The sequence below is a fragment of the Amia ocellicauda genome, chromosome 12 (genome assembly GCF_036373705.1).
Source record: "Amia ocellicauda isolate fAmiCal2 chromosome 12, fAmiCal2.hap1, whole genome shotgun sequence".
Classification (NCBI taxonomy): Eukaryota; Metazoa; Chordata; class Actinopteri; order Amiiformes; family Amiidae; genus Amia; species Amia ocellicauda.
In genome coordinates, this window is record NC_089861.1 from 23,937,661 (window position 1) to 23,950,426 (window position 12,766).

Sequence of the window (12,766 nt, forward strand, 5' to 3'; positions counted from 1 at the left end):
GACATGAAACCGAGGCCTGGGAACTTTTGTATGTCCAGAAAGTATTGCATCCTAGACTTGTAACTATTGTGTCCTACACCTGATGTGGCTTCAACCCAGGGGCGGAGCTGGGGGGCCGTTAGTCCAAAATGTTGGTATAATTCATAGTCAGTTTCCCATGTCCATATTCTGGACAATGAAGTACATTAGTTTCTTTTGCCAGTGTTGTCCTTTTTGTGTGTATTAGTTAGTTAACTATAGTTTATGGAAAATCGATCATTTAAATGCTCTTGCTGTGCTGAATTTTATATCTGCTATGACATTGACAATTGTATTAATGGTGCTAGCTAATGTACAGTAGGTTAGGGTTACCATACATCCAGTTTTTCTTTGAAGAAATGGCTACAGCAGTGGCAGGAGCTGGTCACAGCAGACTGAACATATTCTTACACATATGTTAGTTGTTGTTATTGTGTCTTCGTAGTTTTATATTTACACTTGTTATTGTGTAAAAATGTATTTTCATATAATCTCGTTTTGTTTCTGCAAAGTTAATACTTTTTATATATATTAATGCATTAACTATAACTAAATGGCAAATAATTTGTTTTGAGAAAATGCTAATCGTTCATGTTTTGTTGTTTTGTTTTTATGTTATTAATTAAGAAAGTTTACAAAGGAGAGGAGGCCATTCGACCCATCATGCTCATTTGGTGTCCATTAATAACTGAGTGATCCATCCAGTCTATTTTTAAATGTTCCCAAATTTTCAGCTTCAACCAAATGGCTGGGGAGTTTGTTCAGATTGTGATGACTCTCTGTGTAAAGAAGTGTCTCCTGTTTTCCATTTTGAATGCCTTGAAGCCCAATTTCCATTTGTGTCCCCGGGTCCGTGTGTCCCTGCTGATCTGGAAAAGCTCCTCTGGTTTGATGTGGTCGATGCCTTTCATGATTTTGAAGACTTGGATCAAGTCCACATGTAGTCTCCTCTGTTCCAGGGTGAAAAGGTTCAGTTCCTCAGTCTCTCAGTAGGACATTCCCTTCAGACCTGGAATAAGTCTGGTTGCTCTCCTCTGAACTGCCTCTAGAGCAGCGATATCTTTCTTGAAGTGTGGAGCCCAGAACTGTCCACAGTATCCAGATGAGCTCTAACTAGTGCATTGTACAGTCTGAACATTACTGCCCTTGTTCTCAATGCTACACTTTTGACAATATACCCTAGCTTTCTGTTTGCCTTTTTTATTGCTTCCCCACATTGTTTGGATGGAGAAAGTGAGGAGTCCACATAGACTCCTAGGTCTTTCTCATGCATTACTTCATCTAGTTCTAGTTCTAGTGTGTTATAGTGTAATTATAGTGGACATTTTTGTTACCTGCATGTCTTACCTTGCACTTGTCCACATTGAATTTCATCCACCAGGTGTCGTCCCACAATTTAATATTATCTAAGTTCCTTTGAATAGCCTGTACTGTCGAGATTGTATCTGCTGAGCCACCTACTTTAGTATCATCTGCAAATTTGACAAGTTTGCCAACTATCCCAGAGTCCAGATCATTAATATAGATTAGAAAAAGCAAAGGCCCTAATACTGATCCCTGTGGAACTCCACTAACAACCTCACTGCAGTTAGAAGCAACTCCTCTAATCGACACCCTCTGTTTCCTAAACATCAACCAGTTCATAATCCATCTACTTACATTACCCTGATTGCCTACAGCTTTGGTTTTCATTAAGATGCTCCTCTATTTTCCATCTAATCATTTTTTCCAACATTTTACAAGTGATGCAGGTGAGACTGATTGGTCTGTAATTTCCTGGCTCAGTTTTGTCCCCTTTCTTGTGGATTGGTATGACATTTGGTGTCTTCCAGTCCCCTACATCCCCTGTTCTAAGTGTCTTTTGGAATATTTTAGTTAGCGGCCTATAAATAATATCCCTCATACTGTTGGAAATATACCATCTGGCCCAGGTGATTTGTTTGTTTTTAATTCTGCTAGTCCGTTCAGTACCTCCTCCTCATTTATCCTGGATCTCTCTTAGGGTTTGATTGGACTGGTTGTTAACCTGTGGCATGTTATCTGTTTTTTCTTTTGTAAAAACCTCTGTGAAACTCATTTAGAACATTTGCCATATCTTGTTCATTTTCCAAGATACTTCCATTTTTGCCCTTTAGTTGTTTCACTTCCTCCTTTATTGACCTCTTGCTGTTGTAATATTGAAAAAAGCTATTTGCATTAGTTTTAGCTCCAAGAGCTGTTTCTTTCTATTTCCCTCTTTGCTTTCCTGATCCCTTTCTTAACATATTTTTGCAGCTCAACATATCTTTGTATTTTGTTTTGTCTCTATCCCTTTAGTATGCGCTATACAACATTTTCTTTCTCAATATTTTTCTGCATACCTCTATTAAACCATTTTTGCCAATGTTTTTTGGTCTTCAATTTGCTACACTTTGGTACAAATTTCGCCTGAGCCTCAAATAGTATATTCTTAAAATATACCCATTGTAGAACCGTCTCGGAAATAAGTGGAGAAGTCGCGGAGACAAAGCAAATAGAACTTTAATCGAGCCGGCTCGGAAGCCCCACGTCAGAAATAATTCCTTCAGTGAGACTTAATGTTTACAAACATGAGTACAACTTTATAGGAAAAATGACGTAACATCTTATGGCCGTTCATCCAATCAGAAGATACAGGTCCGGGTCCGTTTACGATCTGTCCTCCCGTGAAGAGGTGATGGATAAAAAAAGCAGATGTCTGTCTTTGATGTGCACTAGGAAGATGCGATCCCACAGTCATCATTTACCTAGTGTCAATCACTCAGTAACAGAAACATTCCTACCTATCTTGAGAAACGATTAAGTCATAAACAAATTCACAGCAGACATCTGTAGGCTATTTCAGCACTGTGTAATCTTCCATTACTGACAGGAGATTTTAACAAACCAACCTTGTTGACCCTTTACTTGTCCTGCTAAATCTAATCTGCTCAGTCTGTATACAAACTACTTCTAATGCTAGTATTAATATAAAACATTATATAATTATCACAAAACACTTTCTTCAACATCCTATACAGAGTCTTCACCCAACCATTTTCAACTGAAGCTGTATCCAGTGTGCTCCAGTCTACCTCTTCTTGCCACCTCATACCTTCAAGGTTTGCTTTTCTAAAGTTGTAGACCATTGTTTTAGACTTGGGCCTTGTTTTTTGAAAGAATGCCTCAAAGCTAACCATATTGTGATCACAGTTTGCCATTGGTTCTCTAACTAGTGTCCCTCTGACTCTGTCTTGGTCATTTTTAAAGATCAAGTCAATGCATGCGCTCTCTCTGGTTGGTTCCCTGACAAATTGAGTTTGAAAGCAGTCATTTACCATCTCAACCATTTCTGTTTCTGCTTCTGTAGTCCCAGCTGGGCTTTCCCAGTCTATGTTTGGGAAATTGAAATCCCCCATTATAACAGCCACATCCTTGCTACATGCAGTCCTGATTACACTGTACAATGCAGCATCTTTCTGAATATCTGAGTTGGGTGGTCTGTAACACACTCCTACCACTAATCTTCCAGATCTTTTATTCAAAAGTTTCACCCACAAAGATTCTGTTCCGTTACTGGGATCTAATGTGAGTTCTTCGACCTCAATGTCATTTCTGACATATAATGCTACCCCACCCCCTCTTCGATTTTGCCTGTCTCTCCTAAACTGTGTGTATCCTTTCAACTTGTATTCATCCCCATAATTTTCTGTAAGCCACATTTCCGTCACTCCTACAACATCATAGTCACATGCCAGCACTGTGGCTTCTAAGTCTAACATCTTGCTCCTTATACTCCTGGCATTGAGGTACAAACACTTCAGGACTTTCCTACTAGCAGTTTCCCTTTGTTTTCTTTCCTTAGTGGAACATCTCCCATTGTCAGAGCTCCCTGCCCCCCGGTCCCTAGTTTAAAAGATTCTCAATTACTCTGCATATCCACTCTCCCAATGCATTAGCCCCCCTCCTGTTTAGATGTAGACTGTCCGGTTTGTACAGGTCCCATCTATCCCAGAAGAAAGACCAATGCTCCATAAACCTAAAACCCTCTTCACTACACCAAGATTATAACCACGAGTTAAACTTTTTAATCTCTGCCTGACTCCCTGGCCTGGCACGTGGTACCGGAAGTATTTAAGATAAAACTACCGTGGAGGTTCTGCTCTTTAGTTTTGTTCCTAACTCTTTAAATTTGTCTTGCAGAACCTCTGTCCTACCTTTTCCTATGTCATTGGTTCCAATGTGGACCATGACCAGTGGATTCTTCTGGCTTTGGCCAGTAGCCCGTCTACTAGTTTAGGGAGATCTGCAACCTGAGCACCAGGCAGGCAATATACCATGCAGGTCTCCTTATCAATACTTGTGGGATACTTAATGTACAATGTTAAATATGCATTCCAGTGATGTTGGGTGGGTTGTGTACCCATTCTATCCAATCAGGCATTTTCTTTCTTTATTTTTGCATATTAAGGGAACCCTATTGTGTTTGCTAATACTATTTCTTCTTACACTGAATGCAATAGAAATGCTCAGAGATGTGTCCATACTGAAGCACTTTTGGGGATGAGACAGGTGGAGAAGTTGTCTATATTGTCTGTTGTGTTAATAGCATTAAAATAGCATTAGCTTGCAAATGTGGTAGTTCATTTGTGCTAGATTTGTATGAATTGCGCAGCTTATCCTTGTATTTTGCTTCAATCTCAGCTTAAAAAATGTTTATTTTTTAAACAATTTTCCAAAAAAATCTTCCACGGGGAGCATGTTCCCAGACCCCCATAGCAGATGATGGCCCCTCTGTAATAATCTTGCCTCCCTTTCGTCCCCTATTTAAAAAATCCTAGAACTACCCCTGCTTCAGCCTCCAGTCCTTCTCCACTGAGAGACACCCTTAGTTCTCAAACAGCCGTGTTCACTTGAAACACAGGTTATCCGTTTACTAAAAAACTGATTTCAAAGTGTTTTTTTTTCATTTACATTTATAGCCAGAAAACACTTTCCATGTCTTTCATGAAAATGTATAAATTTTACCCTAAACCTCAAGAAAGAAAGCGGAAACACTTTAAGTATCCATTATGCACATTCTATTAGCATGTTATTAATAATGATATAATTGTTATATGCTATTATTACAAATTATAAATATATTATTCAACATTTATATCGTTTTGTTTTGCTATAATACATTATACTATATGTAATAACATACTCTATAACATACTTTATAACAGGTATTGTAACATGACATTTACATGCCAGCATCAATCTATTATCATAATCTGCCATGTAATTTATTAGTTGCTATAATAAGAAATCTTATAATGCTATTTAATTACATGTACTATAAGAATACTACTTTATGTTATAGCTCTACCTAAGGTAAGCTTATAAGTACCAATTATATATTGATTTAACAGATGTATTTCTGAATTGCCCCTATTCTATTCTTTTTATGATATAGTAAGTCATTGGGTTCTATTTGTATATTTCTGATTACTGACAAAATACATTAAATAAGGTCAGCAACTTTTGTCTTCAGTTTTTATATCATGCAAAACATGCAACTGGGATAAAAACATTACATATCTCAGTGAATAGATGATGTCCATACCTTCCATGCAGACCTGTACATGGGTCAATGACAAATAAGGTTTTCAAAATGAAAAAAACTAAAATGCACAGCAAAATGCATGTAAAATACATTTTTATGTTCACAAGAATGTATTCTGTGTATTCCTGTTTGTTTTATAGCTTTTAAGATGGCGTTTATTATTTTTTTATAAAATGTCTGATTTTACCACCCAAGAAATGTCAGGTGGCACAACCATATATAAAAAATAATATATACTTTTAATGTATTTCCCACAACTGGATACAAGTACATCATACTAATCATACTAATCATCCCTTTAAATTCTTTATTTATGGGGCTTTTATTACATTTCTTAGTAATGGACACTTATTTATGTTTTAAGCATCCAATTTCCCATAGGGAGAAAGAAAAACCTTTTTTTAAACTGTAAAAATTATTTGTATACATTATATAAGGTGCTAAACCTATATTTATGACTTAACATTGCAGTTGCAATGAAAATTGATGTTTTATATACATATAAAATATAAATTTTCTGGTTGTGCCACCTGACATGCTCAATAACAATTGATTATCACTAAATAATAAGAAAGAAGTCGATGCATTTTATTCTGGTTCCTTTTGGCTTTTAACTCACCCCCATTTTCACTTGTTTTAAACTTCTTAGACTAAGTTTTTATATATATATATATATATATTATTTTATATTGCATTTTTAATGTGGACATTATAAGGAATACAGGTATGTGACACCTTTCAAATGAAAATAGACAAACTGTACTATAATTATCTGCATAGTTGATCATGATCAGATCAATTATATTACACTACTACCAAGTTTTGATCACAAAAACAAAAATGCATTTTTTGAAATTGACATTTTTGACCTTTTCCTCCATTAAAGTGTAAGGGATATTTTGAGATGAGAATGTAATGTTGAAATACCACTCAAATTGAAATTTGTAGAAGTTGTTGGGTGAAAATAGCATAAGAAAGGATAAAGAAGGAATAATATGCAATTGAAATAACCTAACCTATGTGGAAAAGTTTAGAAAAAATTGTACCACAAAATACAAAAATATAAATCAAAATCACAGTTTTCATTAAATACAAAAGACATTATTTTCTGAACACACATAAAATAGTGAAAACAACTTTGAATATATTTTAAAAATACATTTGCTATATGAAATGTATGAATTTATAAGCCTGACCATAAATCCAATGTATTACATACATTAACTATCAAACACTCTTTCATGTATGTTTCTGTGTCTCTGGACTGGAGGCTCACAATGAGATGCTGGGTTAATTTATTTAGTTCAGGTGTTTCTTTTGAAACAAAAATTAATTAACTTAGTATCATATAGAAAGATTATTATGATCATTCAAATGTATTTAATATATTCAAAAACATGAATTAACGACTTTTTTCCATTGGTGTAACTGTTATTCTGGTTGCACCATTTGACTTGTTGGTTGCGCCACCTGACTTCAATTAAAATCTAACAAGCATTAATTTGGACACCTATATTAACTTGTGGCCTGGAAATAAAGTGTATACATACATTTTTTAAATAAAACATAAATTGCTATAAAACCATTTTTGTTTTGTAGTTTTCCAGGGGTCATACCACCTGACATGGTAACTTGACCCACCCTCAACATGTCTCAAAAATGTCAAATTATCAAATATTTGTGAGAGAATTGCTAATCTTGTTACTGCAGCATAGGGGTCATTTGGAGTCTTCTTTTGTGATGCCATATCCTGTTCATAGTTTTCTTAAAATTATTGTGAACGCCGGACACAAAGGGGAGTGAGAGAGAGTCTCGAGTTCCGGTAGTGTCCTGGTTTTATTAACATTCAGGTCCGTTCAGGGGACACAGACAAACAGGGGGAAAACAAAAGCAAAACAAAGACACCAACGTCCACAAAATAGGGTGCTCCGGGCAGTCAGGGGTTGTAGAAGCCATTCTCCTTCTGTCTGGTTAGCTGCCTCCATTGGGGAGGGAGAGGACTTAAAAAGACAAGGCACAGCTGACATCACAGTCGCCTCGGTGCTCATTGCCCGCAGCCGTGAGTCCGCAGCCTGTTAGTGAGGGAGCGGACAACACAGCTGCGGCACATGAGCACCTCATCAGCGAGCACCAGCAGCAGCCGTGCCGTGACAGACAGCGGCCTGTCACAGTGATATTACATAAAAATGCTTTTTTTATGGGTTGTGCCATTTGACATTTGGAGAAATGCATTTTTCAGACAAAAGTTTTTGAAATAGAAAACATAGCACTGTTTCACAACTTTTAATAATTTAAAAGCATACAACATACAATTGTGCCAAACTATTTGATTAAGAATTTAAAAGAGTAAAATAAGCTTTTTACTAGAAATTTGTTCTCTGCAAATATGTTTGGACAGTTGCACCACCTGACATTTTGGGGCTTTGGAACACCAAAACTCAAAAAATATATTATATTTAAATAAAATAAAATTGGTTCCATATAAAGTAGATATCATAGAATAATCTTAAATATTACATGCATTTCTTAAAAAAATGCTGAGGAAAATAATGGCTTCAGACACAAAAAATTCTCCTCCTGCCAGCTGCTGCCTGCCATTTCTTAGTCATGAGGATCGTCAGGCCGAGCGACCCCTAGGGTAATGGCTGTCTTTCTTTTTCAGGGAACCAGGATTATGATAATTACCTTTTGTTCCATTTCAAGTTGAAAGACATTACTGAAGGGGAAGACTATACCAGAGCTGTCATGACACCTGAATTAAGTCCCAAACCCATTATGGCAAGTGTAGCAGAGCCTCACGATGCCTGAGGAGAAGATGCTTGTAGTACATGAGTGCCCAGCTTATTGCACATTGTCCGCTACATTGAGTCTATTGACCGGACCAGGTGGCAGCATTACATAGGTCTTCTAATAAGGTGCCATTTAACAGAGCTCACAGCATGGTCTGTCCCCTTGTTGAGTGCTGAGATGTGTTCAGGTGTGGGGACTTAAGCAGTCTCATAAGTGAGCCGGATCACGTCCACCACCCAGTGTGCCAGTTGTTGTTTAGAAACAGCCCACCCTCTGGTGGTAGATTCATAGCAGACGAACAGCTGGTCGGATCTGCAGCTGTGTGGCCCTTACCAGGCACAGTGTGTGTAGTCAGCAGGCCTCATCCGACTGGTGTGAAGGGGGGTGAAATGACTCCAGGACAATAGGCTGGTTGATGTGAAACGCCGACACAACCTTAAGTAGGAAGACCGGGTTTGTCCTCAGAGTGACTCTGTCATTGCTTCCCGGGAAGATCAGACAGGCTTTATCCATATACAACACATGAATTTCACTGATTCTCCTTGCCGAAGTTATCGCTACAAGGAAGGCAACCTTGAACAAGAGAAAGTGGAGCTCTTGTGGAGTGGAGAATTAATTCCAAATCCCAGGTCTTTCGCTGGTGGTCTCAGCTGTCTCCCAGCCTTCAGGAATTGGGTCGCAACGAATTGGGCTCCTTGGGAGACACTGTTGATCTTATCATGGCTTTCTGATATATAGCCAGATATACCTTCAGAGTGAACTCTGATTTCCCTTCCTCGAGCAGCTGCTGCAGGAATCACAGGATTGTTGTCATGAGGCACGACACTGGGTCCACTTGTCTGGCTAGGCGGCAGTTTTGGAAGGCCAACCACTTATATGTATATTTAGCTCTAGTAGAGGGGACTCTGGCCAATTGAAGCATCTCCACAATGCTGTCTGGCAGTCCCAGTGACATTAGATGGAGCCTTTCAGGGGCCAGACCCACAGTTGCAGCTGAACGGGGTTGGTGTGCCATAGGATTCCTTCCGCTTGACTCCGCAAGTCTTTGCTTTGCAGGAGCTGCCAGGGTTCCACACTCAGCATCTGTGCTAGCGCCACAAACTTTGAAACTTTGCCTTTCTGGCAAATCCTCTGCAGTATCAGTGGAAGAAGTGGCAGTGGGGGGAAGGGGGCCTCCTCTTGTCTCCACTGACAATCACAGGTGACAGTGAGTCATTGCCTGAGTAACAAAGAGGTCGACTTGGGCTTGTCCCAGCTCAGCTACTCCTAGATCTGCTTCTCCACTTGAGGGTTCAGTCTGAGCTGTCCGCCACTGTGTTGGACACACCTGGCGGGTGCATTGCTCTTATCAATGGAGATTGTCCAGGGCCCACAGGAGAAATTTGCACACCATACAATCCAGTCCAGGTAAGCGCAAGCCCCCCTGGTGGTTGATGTACATCACCTCCATCGTGTTGTCTGTCATGCTTGTTCGGCAGGACGTGCCGAAAGTGCTGCAGCGCCAGTGACACTGGTCTCTTCTGCATTGATGTGAGCGGATGTCCAGAGACTGATCCACGTCCCCTGCACCCCATCCTGTGTTGGAGGCGTCTGTGGTGAGGACATCCCTTCTGTGAGGGCAGCCTGTGGGGGTGTGGTGGAAGAAAGTTTTGGAGTCGGTAGTTCTAATCAGAATTTATTATGTTTACAGGAAGAACAGATGAACACAGGACTCAAAATATTGTAACACTTTGGGGGTTTTCGGGTCACAGTGAGATGGGGGATCAAACCCCAATCTCCTGCGCCACAATGCAACGATCTTACCGCATCACTAAAAGGCCCAGGCCTCTTAGCAGGGCTCATAATCGTTACAATATTTTAAGCTAGTATGACACTGTTCTTCAAAACTTTTAAGGTAGAATAAATCTTATATATCCATTCTGGGAAATGCCCTCAACGGGCTTAACATGTTATAAAACAGTGTCTAAATGGTCATTTCTAATCATTATAGCAGTGATTTCATTGGCATTCTAAACTAAGCCTTCCCATCTCATCAATATTATAATCATTACTCATGAATAATAATCATTAACCTCTACATTTCCAATTGCATTGGAAGGTAATTTGCAGATAATATGTTGTAAGAAAGGAATGTGAGTTGCTGATAAACAAGATAGAAGTAACAGCACACAAAGGACAAAGACAGACTAGGATATATATATATATATATATATATATAATTTCCTCTACATTCCCTCCTTTTGTCACAATGTGACAGCTATCTCCTATTTCCATTTTCCCCACATCTGTACAGGGCTCCTGTTAATAGGCAACCTGGAAATAGGTTGGGGGGAAAAATCAATTACTGATCATCACTACCAGCAACATATAAAAGTTCCTTTAAAAACACATTTTCAACTGGGTCAATGGGAGTGTGGTGGAGCAGGCTAATCCCTCGGTTAAAGATGCTTGAAAAAACCCTCCCAAACAAAGGCTTACCTGGGGTGGGGTGGTGGAGAGGCCATCTTGGGGAAGACAGTGGAGGGTTACAGAGGCCATCTTAGGAAGGGACTTTAGAGACCTAGGTTGCCTTATTCCTGCATTGGGGGGGTGGGGGTTAAGGTCTTGGTGTGGAATGTAATTTCCTTAGTTTATATGTTAGGGTTGTTCCTTCAAACTATTTTATTATAAGTTGTTACATTTATGTAAACTTATTTTGGCAATGTATGTTTGGGGTTGTGTAATTTCTCTTTTTTCTTGCTACCATGATTGTCTAATGGTTTGGTCCAGGGGGCGGGGCTAATTGAACTATAGTAGAAAAGCAGGACCAAGGAGTCAGTGGGGGAGATGGTGCTGGAGTGGGCTGGATGGTATAGTGGGCCTATGCTTAATATATAGTTAACAGCGAACCTGGGACTAGGAAGCTGTGGGGCATTAGTTATCCTGCTGGTGGGGTTTTTGGTTCTTTTGTTTTTGTTTCTTTTTTTGTACTGAGTTTTGTTAGAAACTGTTATTCCTTATGGATGTTTTTCATAACCAGTGACTATGAATAAACTGTAAGTTTTTCTGTACACCACCTTTTTTGCTGGTCTGTACACCTGTTCCTGTTTTTTTTTTTTTTTAACATCTGGCCCTTGGTCCACAACAGGGAGTATGCATAAAAATGGCAGCAGTTGCTGTAGTACATAGACACTTTAAACAATGCAGAGAGTTTAATAACACAAATAATACTAAACCATAAAAAAGAAAATGCAGTATCCAAGCACCTTGTGAACCAAAGAGAGATATTAGCCATTCGAATGGTTCCCATCCGACACAATCATCAGATACATGTTGTTAATTTATTCTATTTTGGAAATCGCAGAGGTGGCTAACGACACTAGTTACGTTGCAGCCTGTGTCTGGTATGAAAATACAATGTTCACCAATAAGGGTGCAAACACCACCCTCTTTAGCTAATAGATAATCTAAAGCTGCTTGGTTCTGAATGGTGATTAACCTATTAGGCTTACTTGTGAGTCTGAGAGCTTCAAAACCTTTGATAGTTGTATTTATCAATGTTTCTAATTCAAAAGCAACTTCATCAATTAGGTGCATGGCTTTAACTGCACCGTACCAGCGGAGAATGCCTGCCCCAAATTTTATACTTACAGTGGATCGGTGGAATTCAATAGGAGCATCTTGGGGCTCCCTATTTGTCCTATGGAAAAAATGGGTCTGGGCTGCTTGAGGGGAGTAAGGAGACTGGATTATAATAGTTATAGATGCATTTAAAGTCACCAGAACACAACAACCATTCCAGTTCCGGTGCAAGTAAGTATAAGCTTGGTCTCCACACAACCAGTAATGGTCATAAAGCCACCAAGGGGGCCTGGGGCCTGTGTAGTCAGTTCGGAGGTTACTTTACCGTTTCCTACTGTGGTAACTTGAGGGAAATAAACAAGGTTTAACCTTTAAGTGTTTTATTGGAACACACAACTCTCATTTACTTATGCACAGCCAAAGTGTATCAGCGCCATTTTTTATACAAAAGTATTATACTGAAAAACATAAAAACTAAGGAGGCGGGGGGGTGATAATCCTGAAAGTATGGATCAGTAACAGGGACAAACTAAACAGTTACAACACCGACAATAATAGTATAATTTGTGTTAACATGGATATCATAGTGGTGATTCAATAGGCAGCGAGTAAATCCTAAATATGGACCAGTAGAGTTGGAGCAGAAACAATCATTGGGTATGTATGCGAGTGACCCCACTATGTGGAGCTGAAAATATGCGGTGATACCAGGAGCCACACTCCTTAGTGTGGTTGTGAATACTAAATGCTCCAGGAGACAATAAATCAGGAATCCGGTTTCGGGCCTGTTCC